Below are 19,549 nucleotides of genomic sequence, written 5' to 3' on the forward strand. Positions count from 1 at the left end.
AAATGTTTGAATAGATTCTTTTGTATGTAGAATGACACACACGGAAAAATTGACGCGATATTTTTTTTCTTTATCATTCGTTCTGTTGTTAATACGTATTATTTTAATCATCGTTATTTTTGTCCCTTACGTCAGTCTTAAGTGTGGCGTGAGGTCTTCTCGCGCTGGTGAATAATCTCTCTAAACTGTAATGAAAATACGTTTTTGTTTTTTTGCTTTTTGACCTAGCAATTGATTCAGTAGAGGGACATCAAGCTTAAATAGTTATTGATTAGTAAACTTACAATCAGTGAGCAACCAGATTTACTGAATATCACTCGAAACCGTAGCAACTTAGTAGTAATGGCAATGCACCTGCCATGATTTCTCGAGGCAAATATTGGTTAATCCATAACCTTAATTTCTCCTAGATTCACATTGCCGATCATATACTTACTGATATAAGTTCCAAGAACATATCTCCACAAAGTACGTGCGCCTTACTTAAAAACTTGTGTTCCTTCCTCGTCTATAGAATTAATAAGCGTATCTTGTTAACAGTTTCGAACTCAACGAAAACAAGATCTTTCTTTTTCTTATGCTGTAATGTTCACCTTTTCTTATATTTGAAAAGAAACGTTGCTAATTTGGAAATTGGTCATGTTAATATTTTTTTTATTGAACTTAAAAAATTTATTCAAGAAAAAAAATCGTTATCCATTATAATTATGTCAAACAAATATTCTGGCACAGACAGAGAGAGAGAGAGAGAGAGAGAGAGAGAGAGAGAGAGAGAGAGAAGGAAGGACTAGTGGATGAGAATAACGAAAAGGAGAAGAGAATGATAATAAAAGACAAAGGAGAACAACTGAGCCTTTGGCCGAGTGGAGATCTGCGACCTCGGTGTTGTCTGGAAACGCGGACATGATTTCCACTTGGAGGCGCCGCACGGCCGACACGGATATCCGACACACTACTTAGGGACACGGGTGTGTGTGTGTGTGTGTGTGTGTGTGTGTGTGTATACCTACGTTAGGTCTCTCACAATCATAGCTACGGTTATGATAATAAGCAGAATGCAGTATAATGCATTAATCAATGGAAAGAAAGACCGGCATCTTCTGTACTAAGCCATCACACGTCGTGCTGCAATGCATGCAGCGCACATTAGCTAGTGTAAATGTGGTTGCGAGTAGGCAGATATCTCTGGTTAGCTAAGAAGTGACAAAAAATGAATGGATTTCAGTTAAAATGAGCATTCCCAATACCACACAAGACGAATAGCAAGTCAAACTGATATGCGTATAAGTCCGTTCATGTAATATTTGGTGTCAAATGCTATTGTATTGCATGTTCTTGCAGATGGGACATTTTAAGGCTGACGGATCCGTTCATTAATTTATATATCAAGCAGACCCAGTTGTCATCTCAGTAGCGTTTTTTTTTTTTTCTTACGTGAGTTATACTGTTTCCATTTATTCTATTTTATTTATCTATTAACTAATTTTTATTTTCTTTTTAGGTATATAAAAAAGCACAACATTAAACCAGGAATCCGGGCAAAGCGTATCAACTTATGCACATCTTAGCTACGTTTAGCTAGTCATAGATGTGCCACAGACATGATACGATCGGCCCGTGGGGAAAGAAATGTCTGTTGCAACAGTTAAGATGTTGTTTCCTGTCTCTTCATTAACGAAGGATTCTATTATTATTATCAGTCATGCCCAACGCTGCTGTCTTTAGCCTAGAATGCCGAATAGAAGACGAATTACTCACTTATTATATTAATTTGTAATCGTCATTGATGCAATTATTGTTTCACGTCCTTTTCCGCTTGTCTACAAAGTTATCATATAAATATAGTAAATGCATTTTTTTTTTTTTTTTTACCAACTTAGCGCTGTGTTTTATCTCTAGAGGAGTGTTGGTCGACGGACGTGACAGTTGACAGAGGGACCCGGAGTGGAAGGAAATAAGTAGGCCAGCTATTCTGAGCGGGGAAATCCAAAGGATGTCCCGCACAGACGCAGATAATCTCACTTTGTCTCGAATTAAGGTTTGGCAGGAAATGTCGTTTCTCCTCATCTAGAGATCTTCAAGGGTATCTATCTTGTACATTAATGCTGAAATATTGCTGGTCACTTGTTGGTTTACCGCCCCCGTCCCCTCCGACCCAGTGTCTGCTGGAGAACAAACACGGTGATCACTTACTTATTTTCATCGGTGACGTCTTATGTTGTGATATTTGGACATCTCATTCCAAGAAGCGACATTGTATATGCATAACTTTCTTCAAGGGCAGCGTTATGAAGGTAAAAGAGTAATATTCTTCCTAAACTCTTATCAATTATTATGGCTTGAAGTGACGAAATCCTGCTGTCCCTTCCTTCGTTCCTTCCTGTACTGAGAGGTGTGTTTCATCTTGATCGTAGGATTGCGTCATCATAATACGCTTTTACTCATTGCTTTGTGTTACTGGAAAAACTTGTATATTTTTCCTACTGTTATTATAATTGTTGATATTGTAGTTTGTATTGTCACTGTTAGTTTCTTTGTCATTGTTGTTTATTCACGCCATAACCCTTTTCACTTTCGCACGTTGGAGGTTATAACAATAAAGATTCTTACACTGTTAATCATCCCGCGCTCTATGACACGTCTTACTTCATGCCGCATCGTAGCACAAGCTTCTATTACGTACTTGGTTTTTACATGATGTAATGACATGCTGCGTTGCATGATATTACTTTTTAATACTCACCATACCTACTGTGAGAGAACGTGTGTGTGTGTGTGTGTGTGTGTGTGTGTGTGTGTGTGTGTGTAATTCACCTCGATCGTCTGCTGGTCACCCAGCCAGTCGTCCCTATTACGGAGCGAGCTCAGAGCTCATAGACCGATCTTCGGGTAGGACTGAGACCACATCAACACACAACACACACCGGGAAAGCGAGGCCACAACCCCTCGAGTTACATCCCGTACCTATTTACTGCTAGGTGAACAGGGGCCACACATTAAGAGGCTTGCCCATTTGCCTCGCCGCTTACCGGGACTCGAACCCGGGCCTCTCGATTGTGAGTCGAGCGTGCTAACCACTACACTACGCGGTGTGTGTGTGTGTGTGTGTGTGTGTGTGTGTGTGTGTGTGTGATTACCTAGTTGTATTTACCTAGTTGTAGTTTTACAGGGCCTGGGCTTTATGCTCGTGTGGCCCCGTCTCCATATCTACACTTATCTAATTTTTCTTTAAAACTATGTACACTCTTTGCTGACACCACTTCCTTACTCAAACTGTTCCAAGTCTCAACACATCTTTGCGGGAAACTAAATTTTTTAACATCTCTCAGATATCTTCCCTTCCTCAGTTTTTTACTATGCGATCTTGTGCTTCTAATGTCATATTCTTCTCTCAGGATTAGTTTCTCATTATCCACTTGATCCATTCCGTTAATCAATTTATAAACTTGTATCAGATCCCGTCTCTCTCTTCTCTGTTCCATGGTTGGTAGATCCATAGCTTTTAGTCTCTCATATGTCATCCTTTAAATTCTGGAACCATTCTTGTAGCCATTTTTTGCAGTCTCTCCAATTTCCTTATGTGTTTTTTTTTTTTTATCGGGGTCCACACAACTCCTGCATATTCCAATCTAGGTCTTATTTTAGTACTTATCAATTTCTTCATCATTTATTTGTCCATATACAAATTATGAAGAAATTGATTGGATTGGAATATGCAGGAGTTGTGTGGACCCCATAAAAAGAAACACATAAGGAAATTGGAGAGACTGCAAAAAATGGTTACAAGAATCGTTCCAGAATTTAAAGGGATGACATATGAGGAGAGACTAAAAGCTATGGATCTACCAACCCTGGAACAGAGAAGAGAGACGGATCTGATACAAATTTATAAATTGATTAACGGAATGGATCAAGTGGATAATGAGAAACTAATCCTGAGAGAAGAATATGACATTAGAAGCACAAGATCGCATAGTAAGAAACTGAGGAAGGGAAGATGTGTGTGTGTGTGTGTGTGTGTGTGTGTGTGTGTGTGTGTGTGTGTGTGTGTGTGTGTGTGTGTTTGCGTACGTGCGTGCGTGAATGCGTGCGTGTGAGTGTGCATGTGCGTGTTTTAAAGTGTGCAGACATACCGTATGATCACGTATGTTTTCATGTTTTCTCTGGATTGTGTAACGTTCCATAGTGATGACGCATGCTTCGTTGTTCCAAGATACTGCATGTTTTTAGATGTGTTAATGTAATGCCTGGATTGCTGATTTTTTTTTTTTTTTTTTTTTTTTTTTGCCACACCCAAGACTAGAGGCTCCAGGATGTAAATACTAGTGAGTGTATAGTATACCACTCGCAGTGACGCGCATCCGTCCCTTCAAGCCTGAGGTGCGGCATGAGGTTCAAAATTCCACAAATTTCAAATGCGTAACAAAATGGGAAAATGTACTGTTATCATAGTGAATGTTTATTTTATCAATTTACTTTTCTACCAGTTCAATCCCACGCTGTTATTTCCTTCGTTATTATCATTTCTCAAGGTGCATTGCTATAAGATCAGATTGTAAGGTGGAAACACGTTTTGTCATTTCTATCCGCAGCTTTATTTTTTAAATCATCTTCGAAGCGAGATTGGTTTTCAGATGTTCCGAAGTTCACTTCTCTTGTGCCGCTAGACTTGGTATGTTTAGTTCCTTAGAGTTTAGTCAACCTTAACTTTGAAATCTAAACTAAATAAAAATGAGCGAGTATCAGTTACGAATGTGTGTGTGTGTGTGTGTGTGTGTTCACTGTTTGATCTGCTGCAGTCTCTGACGAGACAGCCAGACGTTACCCTACGGAACGAGCTCAGAGCTCATTATTTCCGATCTTCGGATAGGCCTGAGACCAGGCACACACCACACACCGGGACAACAAGGTCACAACTCCTCGATTTACATCCCGTACCTACTCACTGCTAGGTGAACAGGGGCTACACGTGAAAGGAGACACACCCAAATATCTCCACCCGGCCGGGGAATCGAACCCCGATCCTCTGGCTTGTGAAGCCAGCGCTCTAACCACTGAGCTACCGGGTGTGTGTGTGTGTGTGTGTCTGTCTGTGTGTGTGTATGTTTGTACACCTCATTCGCCACACCTTATCTACCGGCTGACGTGTTCATGACTTGTTGAGGTAACGGTGAGTAATTGTGTAGCATCGCCGAGGAGCAGATAAACGAGGCTCATGGCGACTGTTTCATGACACGATATTCCTTACACTGTCCTACTCATAGCACCTCCTCGTCTTGGCTTTTTCTTAGTGATTCTGATTCATCTACACAATACGTCAACCATCTTATCATCTTATCAGTTGTTGTTGTTTTTTTTTGTCACGTTCTTAACTTAAGTAAAGTAATTAATTCCTTCTGTGAAGACATTTCATTTTATGTATCTAATTATATGTATTTAAAAGGTCTCTGGCCTGTAGCAATGAATGAAGATGCTACTCCCTATAGAGCAGAGGTATTAAATTCAAGTCATTTCGGCGGTCAATTATGTGCACTGGTTTTGTTGGTGAGGCCCATCGTTGATTTTGTAATTATTGTTACGACCGTCAGATATTAATATATTGTAATGTATTTTAGGTTAAGATGTGATGGCGTCCTGGCAGTAATGTTTTCGTTGTGTATTATTGTAATGCTCTCAACATTATATACCGGCAAGAGTGAAGCTTATAAATGTTGTGTCGATTATCTTGGTTTATTAAGAACATTGTTTGATTTTATCTTAAAAATATGGAATTAGCTATTATAAAGAATTCTGCCACGTCACACGTCACGCCCGGCCGTACACCTCTTATCACACCCACTCATGCATCCCAGCATACACCACAACCAGCTACACAAATGCCAATATCATACCACACCCAGCCACACTGCACCCACCATCACACTTATCCACCTCATAACCCACATCTCACCCTTTACACCACGCCACACACAACACTAAACCACACCACACATACCACCAAGCCACACCATAGACACAAAGCTACACAATGCCAGCCACACAACAATTCATGCCACACCCAATCAATCAGCAATCCCTATCACTTCCTTATCAATCCCAGCCATACCACATTATCACCTGCGTTAGAAGAGCTTCATACCAACCCATTCCATACACTCATCACACAGAAGCACAGCAAACAGCACATCACGGTCAGCCAGACAGCACCGATAAGTCTTATGACAAAAAATATTTATTAATAAGTAAATAAATAAACAACACAATTTAATCAAGTACCACTAATGTAAAGTGACAAAGATTGCCCAGACAACAGCAGTGTAACAAAAAGAAACGTAGTTGACAAAACGATTTGAAGTAAGCTTTGTCTCCCTTCCCGCGTACAGTACGCGTTAAACAAGTCAACGGAAGGTACGTGTAGGCACAGCTTTTAAGGCGGCTCATACCTTTAGATACTAGTACCAGCAGGTTAGTCGCGTTCAAACGGATTTATAATGCTGATTTATTTAAATTATCATTAAAAGAAACATTTGAAACATATATTTAAAGGATACAGATAATTACAAATATAATATTATAGTATATAAAGCTTTATTTGTGCGGCTTGCCTTTAGGAAGTAGAGCTTTTAGGCAAATTTGATATATTACTATCAACAACTGATAATAACAGAGTTAGTGAAAATGAAAAAGAAAACAATTATAATGATAATGTGTGTGTGTGTGTGTGTGTGTGTGTGTGTGTGTGTGTGTGTGTGTGTGTGTGTGTAATTTCACACCTGTTTGCATTTTCTTAACTCTTCAAAACCAAGATCAATAGTGATGTGGCCAGAGAGAGAGAGAGAGAGAGAGAGAGAGAGAGAGAGAAAATTCATCAACCACTTAACCAACCAAGCGTATTCTGAGAAGACCCAGAGTAACACACCTTCTTATGTTCTTTCCTCCTAATACCAATATCATATATCTGACTGTGATTCAAGTAACAGGAAAGGATCGTATCGGGTGGCTTTAATTACTGTGTGCTGTGGCTGCGTAGTCTACAGGCGCCGCTTAACACGTCACAGTGAGACGACTTGGCTTTTGATTTTGAAACGCATCATTCTCTTTCTGTTTTCCAAGAGCACCGTGATGACACGTCGTGTTTTCATGGGTACCTTTATCACTGGCAACGTAGAATTCTCGCTATATTTTCACTGCCATTATGAAATTATCCCTCAAAACCTCAATGACTGCTACTTAGATCTATTGAATAATATCAAGATGGACGCTGGACTTTTGAAAATCTTCGTTCAAGATTTTTCTACAAACGTGCAGCGTCTGAGGAGAGAGTGAGTCAGGGTGAGACAGTCCCTGCCACACCTATATTCCTACCCATTATCCTCCTCCTTTTTCTCCTCCTCTTGCTCCTCTTCCTCCTCCTCCTCCTCCTCCTCCTCCTCCTCTTCCTCTTCCTCTTCCTCCTCCTCCTCCTCCTCCTCCTCCTCCACCTACTCCTCCTCGTCCTCCTGTTTTTTTTTCTTTCCTCCTCCTCCTCCTCCTCCTCCTCCTCCTCCTCCTCCTCCTCCTCCTCTTCCTCCTCCTCTCATCCCCCCGTCCTTTGTTCCTTCCTTTTATTTCCTTCTTTCCTTCCTTTTGATTTTAATTAACGCTTTTCCTTCCTTGTGTCAGTGGAGAGAACAAAACTATTACTACTACTACTACTACTACTACTACTACTACTACTACTACTACTACTACTACTACTACTACTACTACTACTACTACTACTACTACTACTATTACTACTACTACTACTACTGTTATTACTACTACTATTACTCCTACTATTACTTCTACTATTACTACTACTATTACTGCTACTTCTACTACTACTACTACTACTACTGCTGCTGCTGCTGCTGCTGCTACTGCTGCTACTACTACTACTACTACTACTACTACTACTACTACTACTACTACTACTACTACTACTAAGAATATTAATAATGGTAATAAAAATAATGATAATAATAATAATAATAATAATAATAATAGTAAGAGTAATGATAATAATAATAATCAGGAAAATTCAATACCATCCTACTGTTTTCATAGTTCGTATAAAAAGATGATTATTAGTACGTACGTTGAAAAGATGATTATTAATTAATACGTACGTTGAAAAGATGATTATTAGTACGTACGTTGAAAAGATGATTATTAGTACGTACGTTGACTAACATGGCTTCGTATCACCACGTGGCCAACCATTCACAAAAAAGATGTACGTATAAATCAAAGAACAAACAAAGGTTCTTCAGCTACACGTCTGCCACCGGAACCTAAGCGACGCCCTTACAACGAATGCATCACCGGCGATGAATTTCCGGCGGCTCAAGCATTGCCGTAAATCCCCGACCGGAAGCGGCAATTTGATCTTCGACAGTTAAAGTGACACCAAAAGATAATAATGTCGAGTTTAGCGGTGAAGAAGTCACGGATCATATCAAGTAAGGCGTTTCTCTCCAGCGTAAAAAACGTCCTCTGATTGACTATCTGCGTCTGCCATGCGGGTGTGCGGGTCCATGGGTGTGTCCCGATGACTGACTGTCTGGAGCCATTCATTTAGTGTAGCTATTGCTGGTCTTGTTCGCCCAGTGTTGCAACAGTGATGGAGAAAGGCCGGGCGGAAGGCACACAACCGCTCCCTCAACATTGTATTTATGACGCAAAATTACCACAGAAGTTTTTTTATTTATTTATTTTTTATGTCCTTATATATATTTATTTTTTCCATTGTCATAATTATCGTGTAACTGTTATATTTTAAGCATTATTTTTTCCTGCAATGGATGTTATTTTCTCTGCCGTGGAAACTATTAACATATAATTTTATTCTTCTTGATCTTTTCGACTTTGTTTAAATTTAGAATGCAGATATTTCGTGAAAAAGGACTGCGAGGGAGCGGATTGAGAAATTCTCTCACAGAAACCCAAACTCTCATGGAACTTGAACAGATATAAGGAAATTTATTATAATATATTGTATTATATTGACGTGAACTCGTTTGTATTTTAAACCATTGTGACATTTTCATTGGTGTATACTGCATGTCTACCAATTTATCAATCATTAGTTTAGTTACATTTTATTCATTGATTGACTGGTTGACTCGTTACTGCACAGTTCGGCGCCTCGTAGTTGTGTAAAAGAATGTTATCATATTAAGGAACACGTTTACATAATTCAAAAGTCTTCTCATTGGTAGTCAACATGAAGAAATCTTGGTTCATGGAAGGCAGCTAACTGGAGGCCTTACGTCAGGTTGCGATTACTCCTGAAGTTTCTCGCTAATCCACTTACTCCTATCTCTCTCTCTCTCTCTCTCTCTCTCTCTCTCTCTCTCTCTCTCTTCCTTTCCTTTCTACACGACTTTGATATTTCTTATCCTTTTCTTCCCTCCTTAATACTTTTTTCCTTGTTTTCCTGCCTTTAAATTACATAACATTCATTTTCTCCTTGCAATCACATCCGCATCTTTCATTTCTTTTCTCCTTTCTTCCTTCTTTTTTCTTGTAACTCCCATCCATCTTTATTGTATCTCTCCGTCTTTTACACTTCTTGGTATGCGAGAGACTATATAGCTGCCACGTTTTCTGACCCTCAAAGAAACTGAAATCATCACCACCTACCCTTTTTCTGGATTCATTGCCACCGTTCCTCGCACGTGGACATGGTGAAATACTAGGAAATTGTCACTCTTAGATTTATGCCTTATGTTAGGGTAATGCATTAACACTGTAGGAAGAAATTGTGCTGTGTGTTCTGGCAACCTCTCGAGAAACGTTTCGAGTATGTTGAGGGTAATCGCTGGGTGGGCGGTGAGTTAAGTAAGACTGAGACCACTGTGCTTGCTTTCTTTGGTTTTTGTTAATCATTATTGTTATGTAAAAGAATTATTCAAGATGACCTGCATGTAAAAGGAAGAAATAGTAGTAGTAGTAGTAGTAGGAGCAGTAGTAGTTATGGTGCAAAACAGGATGAATAGTTATACTCATATAAATTGGAAGAACAGAATAACATTGTTATTAGAAGAAAGAAAAGAAAGGGACATTTAAGACTGAACGTAACGTCTTCTCTTGGTTGCATGATTTCCGAGAGAGAGAGAGAGAGAGAGAGAGAGAGAGTGAGTACAGGCTGCAGTGGTGGCGAGAGACTGTCGTGAGAGTTGGCAGCATCGCTTACTCATCAATTAATATTTTTGTAAGTAAGCAATTAATACGGCTAGAACTGAATCGTGAAGACATTACGTGTGCTCAGGTATTGCACAGGTAGGAAGGCAAAGATGTTAGAGTCTGGGGTCTCGCTACAGTGAAATAAAGGAAAGTGACGAGTTGGACACTTAACTGTGATGTTGGACCAGCTGTTGTGAGACTCGATTCCGTCAAGGCCGCCGCGGGGAAGGTCAGCAAGATTTAGGATTTTCTCTCTCTCTCTCTCTCTCTCTCTCTCTCTCTCTCTCTCTCTCTTGTTTTAACCACTACAAGATATAAATTACAGTACAATAGGTAAATGAATCTCACCTCCCAATGCAACTAAAACGCTACAAGTTATAGGTCTGTCGGTCAGTGAAAAGGAGGATCACTAAACAGATAAGAGATCCAGAGTTTGACCGACGAGAAAAAAAAAAAAAACTGAAGCAGCTTTATTCAAATCAATCTGGGGGCCGTAGATTAAGAAGTGATCTGATAGAATTATCATATCACTTCTTAATCTAATATAATCTTAATCTTAATGTGATTACTTATCCTATAGATACATTATGATTTTGCTCATCTCACCCTTAATGCGTAAATACCTTATGTTACCTCATACATCTAGGTGACAGGTATTTAAGTGGCTTAGGGTATGTATTATAGGTGAGACAGAATGTAAAGTCTCTAGGATAAGTAGGCAGAATAGGAATAGAGGTGTCAAATTCGATTTAATAACGTTGGAAATTAATTGGTTTTCAAATCGTGAGATGAAGAGAACAAGCTGTTTAGCCGTTAGTAACCAATCAACAGATAACTTTACGAGAAGGGAAGTTTACGGACACGACTGATCGGTGGATAGAGGTAGGTATAATTCACAAAAGGATTGCCACGCATAGACCAACAGGCTTCTTCTAAATGTTGTTAACGTTGCAGTTTGCTTTTGATAGTCTACTTTGTGGTGATTAATGTATTGAAGGCTGATATAGAAGGATATTAGAACCTTGTTCTACCAGTGCGTAGGAGTGAAGAGCATTGTCATACATGGAAATTAAACATGCAGGTCATGCGGTGTCTTCCCCAACTATACTTACCACAGACACAACTCTGAATCAACAGGTTGTGTGGGACTCGCCCGGTGCGTATCCGGAAAAAACACCGCTGAGGTAATTTGTTTTGTAAACGGAAACTAAAAATAGAAACGTACTCGTGGGCAGTTTACAGCGTGGAAGCCGATTAAGTAGAGTATATTTATTTATTCTATTCATTTAGTTATTCGGTCATCAGTGTAGGAAAGCAATTTATGTTATGACGGATATAATTATATAATATCCATAAGTATAACAAACACACACACACACACACACACACACACACACACACACACACACACACACACACACACACACAAAGAAAGGAAGGAAGAGGTCACCACCTCTGCTCTGTAAAGCGTAGCATAAACACATGCACGAGAAGGAAATACAAGTTAAAGAAATGCAGTTCCTTTGTGTGGGTATACATGTTAGCGACAACCTGATTCTGAATGCAGGTGTTCCCGTGCCTCGAGGTGAGGGGAAGGTGTGTATCAGTTTGGAAGGAGGAAAATAACTCTCGTTTAAAAGGCCCGGGGAGAAGGTGAATCACCGCTCCACTGGGAATTCCGCAGCAAGGACGAAACTCCTACTCTAGGCTCTCGAGGCATTATGGGTGTATGTTTTTTTTTTCTCTCTCTCTTGTCGCCTTTCTCTGCCTATTACTTCCTGCCTTGCGTAAAAGTCCATTGTTTGCGGTACAGGTGTTCCTCCCCTGCCGTGCCGCGTGGTGGTGTTTGTTGCTGCCTGGCCGCATGCTGCACGCTGAGGGGACAGAGGTGACGACTTTATGATGTTTGATTGTCTTATTGGTTCACAAAAGTGTTGTGTCGACATGATGCAAGGTGTGTGTGTGTGTGTGTGTGTGTGTGTGTGTGTGTGTGTGTGTGTGTGTGTGTAATTTACCGCGCTCGTCTGCTGGTCACCCAGCTGGCCTTTCCCTTTACGGAACTAGCTCAGAGCTCATAGACCGATCTTCGGGTAGGACAGAGACCATAACACACTCCACACACCGGGAAAGCGAGGCCACAACCCCTCGAGTTACATCCCGTACCTATTTACTGCTAGGTGAACAGGGGACACACATCAAGAGGTTTGCCCATTTGCCTCGCCGCTTGTGTGTGTGTGTGTGTGTGTGTGTGTGTGTGTGTGTGTGTGTGTGTGTGTGTGTGTGTACTGTATTATACATGCATATATATACAATGTGTGTGTGTGTGTGTGTGTGTGTGTGTGTGTGTGTGTGTGTGTGTGTGTGTGTGTGTGTGTGTAATCTATCATATGTATTAGTACAATTACATATGTGTGTTTGCAATGTCTGAGATGTCAAAGCTCGTGAGTCGTCGTTGTTGTTATTAGTTCTTACTGCTACTTCGTTTTTTTTTTGTCATCGTTGTTGTACTCGACGTCGTCGTCGTCGTTGTAGTCATCGTACTCGTCCTCGTTGCTATGGTCATTGTCGTCGCTGTCCTCGTTTTCGTCATCTTTGTTATCATTCTTGATGCCGTCGTCGTCATCGTCGTTGTCGTTATGTTTAACGTTGTCTTCATCGTTGTCTTCTTACTTGTCCTCGTTGTCGTTCTCATTGCCGTCGTCCTCGACGTGGTTGTTGTCTCGTTGTGGTCGTGGTCATCGTCTTTGTCGTGCTCATCCTTCTCGTCGTGGTCGTTGTTCTTGTCAGAGTCGTTGTCCTTGTCGTCAACAATATACGTGAAGGCATGTCAGACCAGCCCCCCTGGAAGGCTGAGAACACTTCCACTGCCTGCATCCTCCCCTCACCACTCACCAGAGCCTCGTGGCCTTGTAACAAAGCTTTTCACCTTCGGCCAAACTCTATTACATGGCTTTAAATACTTCTTTATTTTTATTATTATTGTTATTGTTATTATTATTATTATTATTATTATTATTATTATTATTATTATTATTATGATTATTGTTATTATTGTTATTATTATTTTTATTATTAATATTATTACTATTATTATTGTTATTATTATTATTAATATTATTATTGTTGTTATTATTATTATTATCATTATTATTATTATCATTATTATTGTTTTTATTATTATAATCATTTATTATTATTGTTATTGTTATTATTATTATTATTATTATTATTATTATTATTATTATTATTATTATCATCATCATTATTATTATTATTATTATTATTATTATTATTATTATTATTATTATTATTATTATTATTATTATTGTTATTATTTCCATCCATGGTGAAAATAACAATCCGTCATAAGTAAACTATTTTTCTCTACAATTTATATCGAGATAACAAAATAGTGAGTGACGTCTGCTGGCTGTGTTGATATGCATTGTGTCACGCGTTGACCAAGGACAGAGAAAAAATTGCTCCGCCTGGGATTTCCTAGCGGAGATCGCAGGAAACTGGTCTAGCAGGTGTGAGAGTGGGCAAACCACGTGGTGTTGCGGTAAATTACAACCTCCCATGATGCTGGTGATCACGTGGCTGCAATTGCGTGAAATGTGTAACATTCACACACCCTTTACAATTCACATAAATGCCTTATGTTAATTTCTAAAGAAAAAAGAGCAAGGACAAAAGATGATATTGAATGACCTTGGAGGTTGTTCATATCCTCTCCCCCCCTCCTCAACGACAAAAAAAAAAAAAAAAAAAAAAAAGTGAAATGCTTGGAAATCCCATGTGCCATAGTTCTCTAACCCCGGCCAGGGACGCGCTGCGAGACACAACGGCCCGGGCTGGCTGCTCTCCGGAGAAGGTTTTACAGACGTAACTTCCATTGACGTCACTAAGTCCAACATATAAAGAGAGAAATTGCAGAACAGCCTTCATTCTGACAAGGTTCTCCACACACTCAGGTGTTCAACACGATACACCGAGACATACCGCACCTGCATCGACCCTCAGTACTGGTGATCTGCATTGCTATTGTGTCCCGTAAAAAGATAACCTCTAGTAGAACGCCCCAAAAGCCAGTGCAAGTCTTCACGTGGTAATAATTATAATCTGGCATCATGTCAAGATCTGGAAGTCTGTTGGCTGTGGCGGTAGTTGTGATGGTAGCTGGAGCTATTGGTTTGCCCACGACGGTAGTTGAAGAAAATGATGACGTTGACTACAGACATCATTTAAAAGTACAACACGAGGAATTGAAGGCCCTCAGCTGTCAACCAAGACCAGGAAAGGTCAGCATCAGAAATGAACTGCAATTCCACGACTACCTCCTCGACGAAACCTTCTTCCCAGAAGTCGTCTCCGTCAGCCGTTGCTGGGAGAGCTGTACCTTCTGCGGGAACCTAAATACAGGAGTACCCAAGGGCCGGTGCCTCCCTCATCCTGATGGTATTGTCAAGCGTCCCTTCTACGTGTTCTACTTCAAGAATGATGAGAGAGTCTTCAGAAGAGTTTTACTGACGGAGCACACATCCTGTCAGTGTTCTTGATCACCAACCTGCTATTGACGGAGCGCACACCCTGCCAGTGTTCCTGAGCACCTTTCAAGAGTAGTGTTCAGGAAGTGCACACCCCGTCAGTGTTCTTGAGCACCTTTCAAGAGCAGTGCTGAGGAAGTGCACACCCTGCCAGTGTTCCTGACCACCTTCCAAGAGCAATGCTGAGGGAGCATAAACTTTGCCAGTGTTCCTGAGCACCTTTCAAGAGTGGTCCTGAAGGAGTGAACACCCTGCCAGTGTTCCTGAGCACCTTTCAAGGGTGGTCCTGAAGGAGTGAATACCCTGCCAGTGTTCCTGAGCACCTTTCAAGAGTGGTCCTGAAGGAATGAACACCCTGCCAGTGTTCCTGAGCACCTTTCAAGAGTCGTCCTTAAGGAGTGCACATCCTGCCAGTGTTCCTGAGCACCTTTCAAGAGTGGTCCTGAAGGAGTGCACACCATGCCAGTGTTCCTGAGCACCTTTCAAGAGTGGTCCTGAAGGAGTGCACATCCTGCCAGTGTTCCTGAGCACCTTTCAAGAGTGGTCCTGAAGGAGTGCACATCCTGCCAGTGTTCCTGAGCACCTTTCAAGAGTGGTCCTGAAGGAGTGCACATCCTGCCAGTGTTCCTGAGCACCTTTCAAGAGTGGTCCTGAAGGAGTGCACACCATGCCAGTGTTCCTGAGCACCTTTCAAAAGTGGTCCTGAAGGAGTGCACACCATGCCAGTGTTCCTGAGCACCTTTCAAGAGTGGTCCTTAAGGAGTGCACATCCTGCCAGTGTTCCTGAGCACCTTTCAAGAGTGGTCCTTAAGGAGTGCACATCCTGCCAGTGTTCCTTAGCACATGCTGTTTGTGGTGGCTCTTCGACGACAAGCTCTCTCTACCTAGCCCATCTGTGATACTTGCTATAAGATATAATATTACGTAGATCAGTCATTTTCAACTATTTATATAATTTATTTGTCATAAACATGCTTTCTACAATATTTATAATAAAAACGTCTAAATATATTCTTAAATATATTTACTATAATCCCTTTTCAACAATGTATAAATATATATATATATATATATATATATATATATATATATATATATATATATATATATATATATATATATATATATATCGACACAATCTTCCAGGCAACTATCCCTTCTTTTTGAATGACACTCAACCGTCCCGGTCTTCTACACTGAATATCCTCGACCCGTCCTTTACTCAATCTAAACCGGAAACCAAATCTCATCTCTTGTTAAAACAGCTTCTATCGAAGTTAGGCGTTCTGCGTCGTCTCCGCCAGTTTTTCTACCCTCCCAACTGTTAACTCTGTATTAGAGCCTCATCAACCCATGTAAGGAGTCCTCTTTGCATGTATGAGGGGTTTCACTCACAGAGTTCTGTTAGATCGGGTGAAATCAAAAGCTTTTCGTCTCATCAATTCCTCCTCCTTCAGCCTCTTCTTGCATCTCTTGCTATTTTCTACCGCTAACTGCTCTACGGATCTTGCTAACTGCATGCCTTCCCTCCTCCTGTGGCCTCGTTATGCAAGGCTTTCTTCTTCCTCACATCTTTGTTCTGTACAGCTCTCTAATGCAAGAATTGACCAGTACTCTCAATTATTCATAGTTTTCTCTGATAAACTCTGGAACTCCCTCCCTGCTTTTGTATTTCCAACTTCCTATGACTTGACTTCATTTAGTTAAGAGGGAGGTTTCAAGACATTTATCCCTGTTGTTTGGCTAACCCTGTCGAATCTGTAAGGAAACTGGCGAATGAGAGGTCCTTTTTCTCTTTTTCTTGGTCAGTTTTCCATTCCTACAGAGAAAGAGAGAATATATATATATATATATATATATATATATATATATATATATATATATATATATATATATATATATATATATATATATGTATGTATGTATGTATGTATGTATGTATGTATATATATATATATATATATATATATATATATATATATATATATATATATATATATATATATATATATATATATATATATATATATATATATATATATATATATATATATATATATATATATATATATATATATATATATATATATATATATATATATATATATATATATATATATATATATATATATATATATATATATATATATATATATATATATATATATATATATATATATATATATATATATATATATATATATATATATATATATATATATATATATATATATATATATATATATATATATATATATATATATATATATATATATATATATATATATATATATATATATATATATATGTATGTATGTATATATAAACACACACATACACATACACACACGCGTAACAATTTGAGCAGCACGTGTTGTAAAAGTTACCACTAGTTTGAGCATGATGAAATGGATTTGTGGCCTATGATCTCACAAGTGATACAGGACGATAATTGTGCAAGAGGTGATGCCAAGCACACACCGCACCCCATCCTCAGACTAGCAACACTGCTCGTCTCCTCACCCCTCAGTGGCAACCTTCATTAAATGAAAAGAGACCCTAACACTGACGTAGAGGTGTGTGTGTGTGTGTGTGTGTGTGTGTGTGTGTGTGTGTGTGTGTGTGTGTGTGTGTGTTGTGTGTGAGAGAGAGAGAGAGAGAGAGAGAGAGAGAGAGAGAGAGAGAGAGAGAGAGAGAGAGAGAGAGAGAGAGAGAGAGAGAGAGAGAGAAACAGTTTGGGCACACATGCACACGAGTATGGGCATACATTAATTACACTTTCTAATTCTTCATATCGACGTAAACAATAGAAAGAGGAATCCTTGTTCGTGCGCGCCTGCCTCAGAGAAAAAGAAATAGGGATAAGGGAGGAGTGGGAGATGGTTACATACGAAAGAATGGGGAGGATTGGAGATTGTGGAGAGGGCTGGGAGAGGCGGAGGTGATGGTGCCTTGGGTAGGAAGGGGAGGGGAGGAGATGGTAACCTTTAATGACTTGAGAGGGAAATGTAAGGGAGATGATTCACTTTCAACCCTCCACTGCTGTGAAGGGAATAGGATCTTATTACCATCAGAGTTACAACAAATAAGAAATAGAGTAAGATAACATGCTACTTCTACGTGTGTGTGTGTGTACTGGTGAGCGCTAGCTTGAGCGTGCAACTATTAAGAAGGAATTTGATGTAGTACAAGCGACAGTCTCAGTGAGGTGAAGGTTTCAAGGTTCAAGACATCAAATGTTGGCGACATTATTATTTATTGATATGTCTTAGTGATCCACACTAACAAAACGATAACCCGAATATAGAGTTACTTTGCTACTCAAGTGACGGGTAATATTCTATACTAGATGGTTACACAATATTTCTTGATTGTTTAGATTTAGCAAATCATTTCCTAACTTTCTGGATCAATATACATATAATCGTTTATAAAGAAAATAAATTAATTAAATAAATAAATCACAACGCAGAATTTATCACAGATAAATCCAAATGGAACTTCCGCAGCGCATTTTATTTACACACACGCACACGACTTGTGTTCCTTGATAGTGATAAATCTGCTGCTCTCCTGTTCGTCATACGGCAACTTCACGACAATGTCGCGATCCACAATGTCCTTAGGCTTGCATTTCTTACTAGGCACACCCAGAGCAGCATTGCCACAAAAGCTGCACTCCTCCAGGCAGCGTTTGACGGACACCACCATTGGGAAAAAGTCTTTGTCCGCCAGATCGTCGTGGAACTCCAGCTGGCTCTCGATGGTCACCCACACAGCCTTGGGCTCACATTTAAGTTTCTCTAGAGCTTCCTTTTGATTCTTGAGCATCAAATACGTGTTCCTGTCACTAGGAAGGCACGAGACGCTGGCTAAACACGCCGCTGCCATCGAAATCACGAAGAACTGTAGAGCCGCCATGACTGTTGTACTTGCTCTTGCTACTTTGGTTCTTTGGATGAACTTGTACGGTGCAACTCTTGCTCGTATCTGGACAAGTTACTTAGGGTGAGAGGTGAAAACTTGGGCACCAGTGTTGAGTGTTTGCCTCCTTAGCGGCGAATGGATGAGGATCGCTGTTGGTACGCTTTATAACGGATTCATCCTCTGACGTCATGGTTGTATGTGTTTATGGAGAGAACGTTCTTACTGGTCAATGTAGCCTATAGGGCTGATATTTGTGTGTGTGTGTGTGTGTTCACGAGTCAAGCTTTACCTTGCAAGACGTAAGCAATACGTTATTGTTTTTGATTGGAAGGTTAGAATATTTTGAGATCTAGAACTCTCTCTCTCTCTCTCTCTCTCTCTCTCTCTCTCTCTCTCTCTCTCTCTCTCTCTCTCTCTCTCGTATTTTCTTTTTTTCATGTATTGGAGGAAATTTTGTAGAATATTATCTTTATTACTCACTGTTCATCTCATCCTTACTTTCGTTCTGCTACTTTTTAAGTTTTAACAGCTTTATACAAAAGTATTTTTTCTTTGCAACTGAGATATAACTTTAACCTGCCTTGTTTTGTCTAGTGAGGACGCTATTCTTTGCTACAATAGCTACAAAACCCACCACTGTACGGAAGCCTTGAGACCTTTTGGTAATTGGGAATGAAAATATATAATTACAATAATTCTCTTGAGGAAAAACATTTAGTCACGCGAAAACAAACCGAATCACGCATGCATCCAATCTTGATGTTCCTTATATTTTGAAGACCATTCCCCACCGGCAGTATACTTGAAAAGCGTTTGTGGACATGACAACCGGCACACATGTATGAGGACCCTCGTTAGTATCCAG

This window comes from Portunus trituberculatus, chromosome 24 (genome assembly GCF_017591435.1).
Source record: "Portunus trituberculatus isolate SZX2019 chromosome 24, ASM1759143v1, whole genome shotgun sequence".
Taxonomy (NCBI): domain Eukaryota; kingdom Metazoa; phylum Arthropoda; class Malacostraca; order Decapoda; family Portunidae; genus Portunus; species Portunus trituberculatus.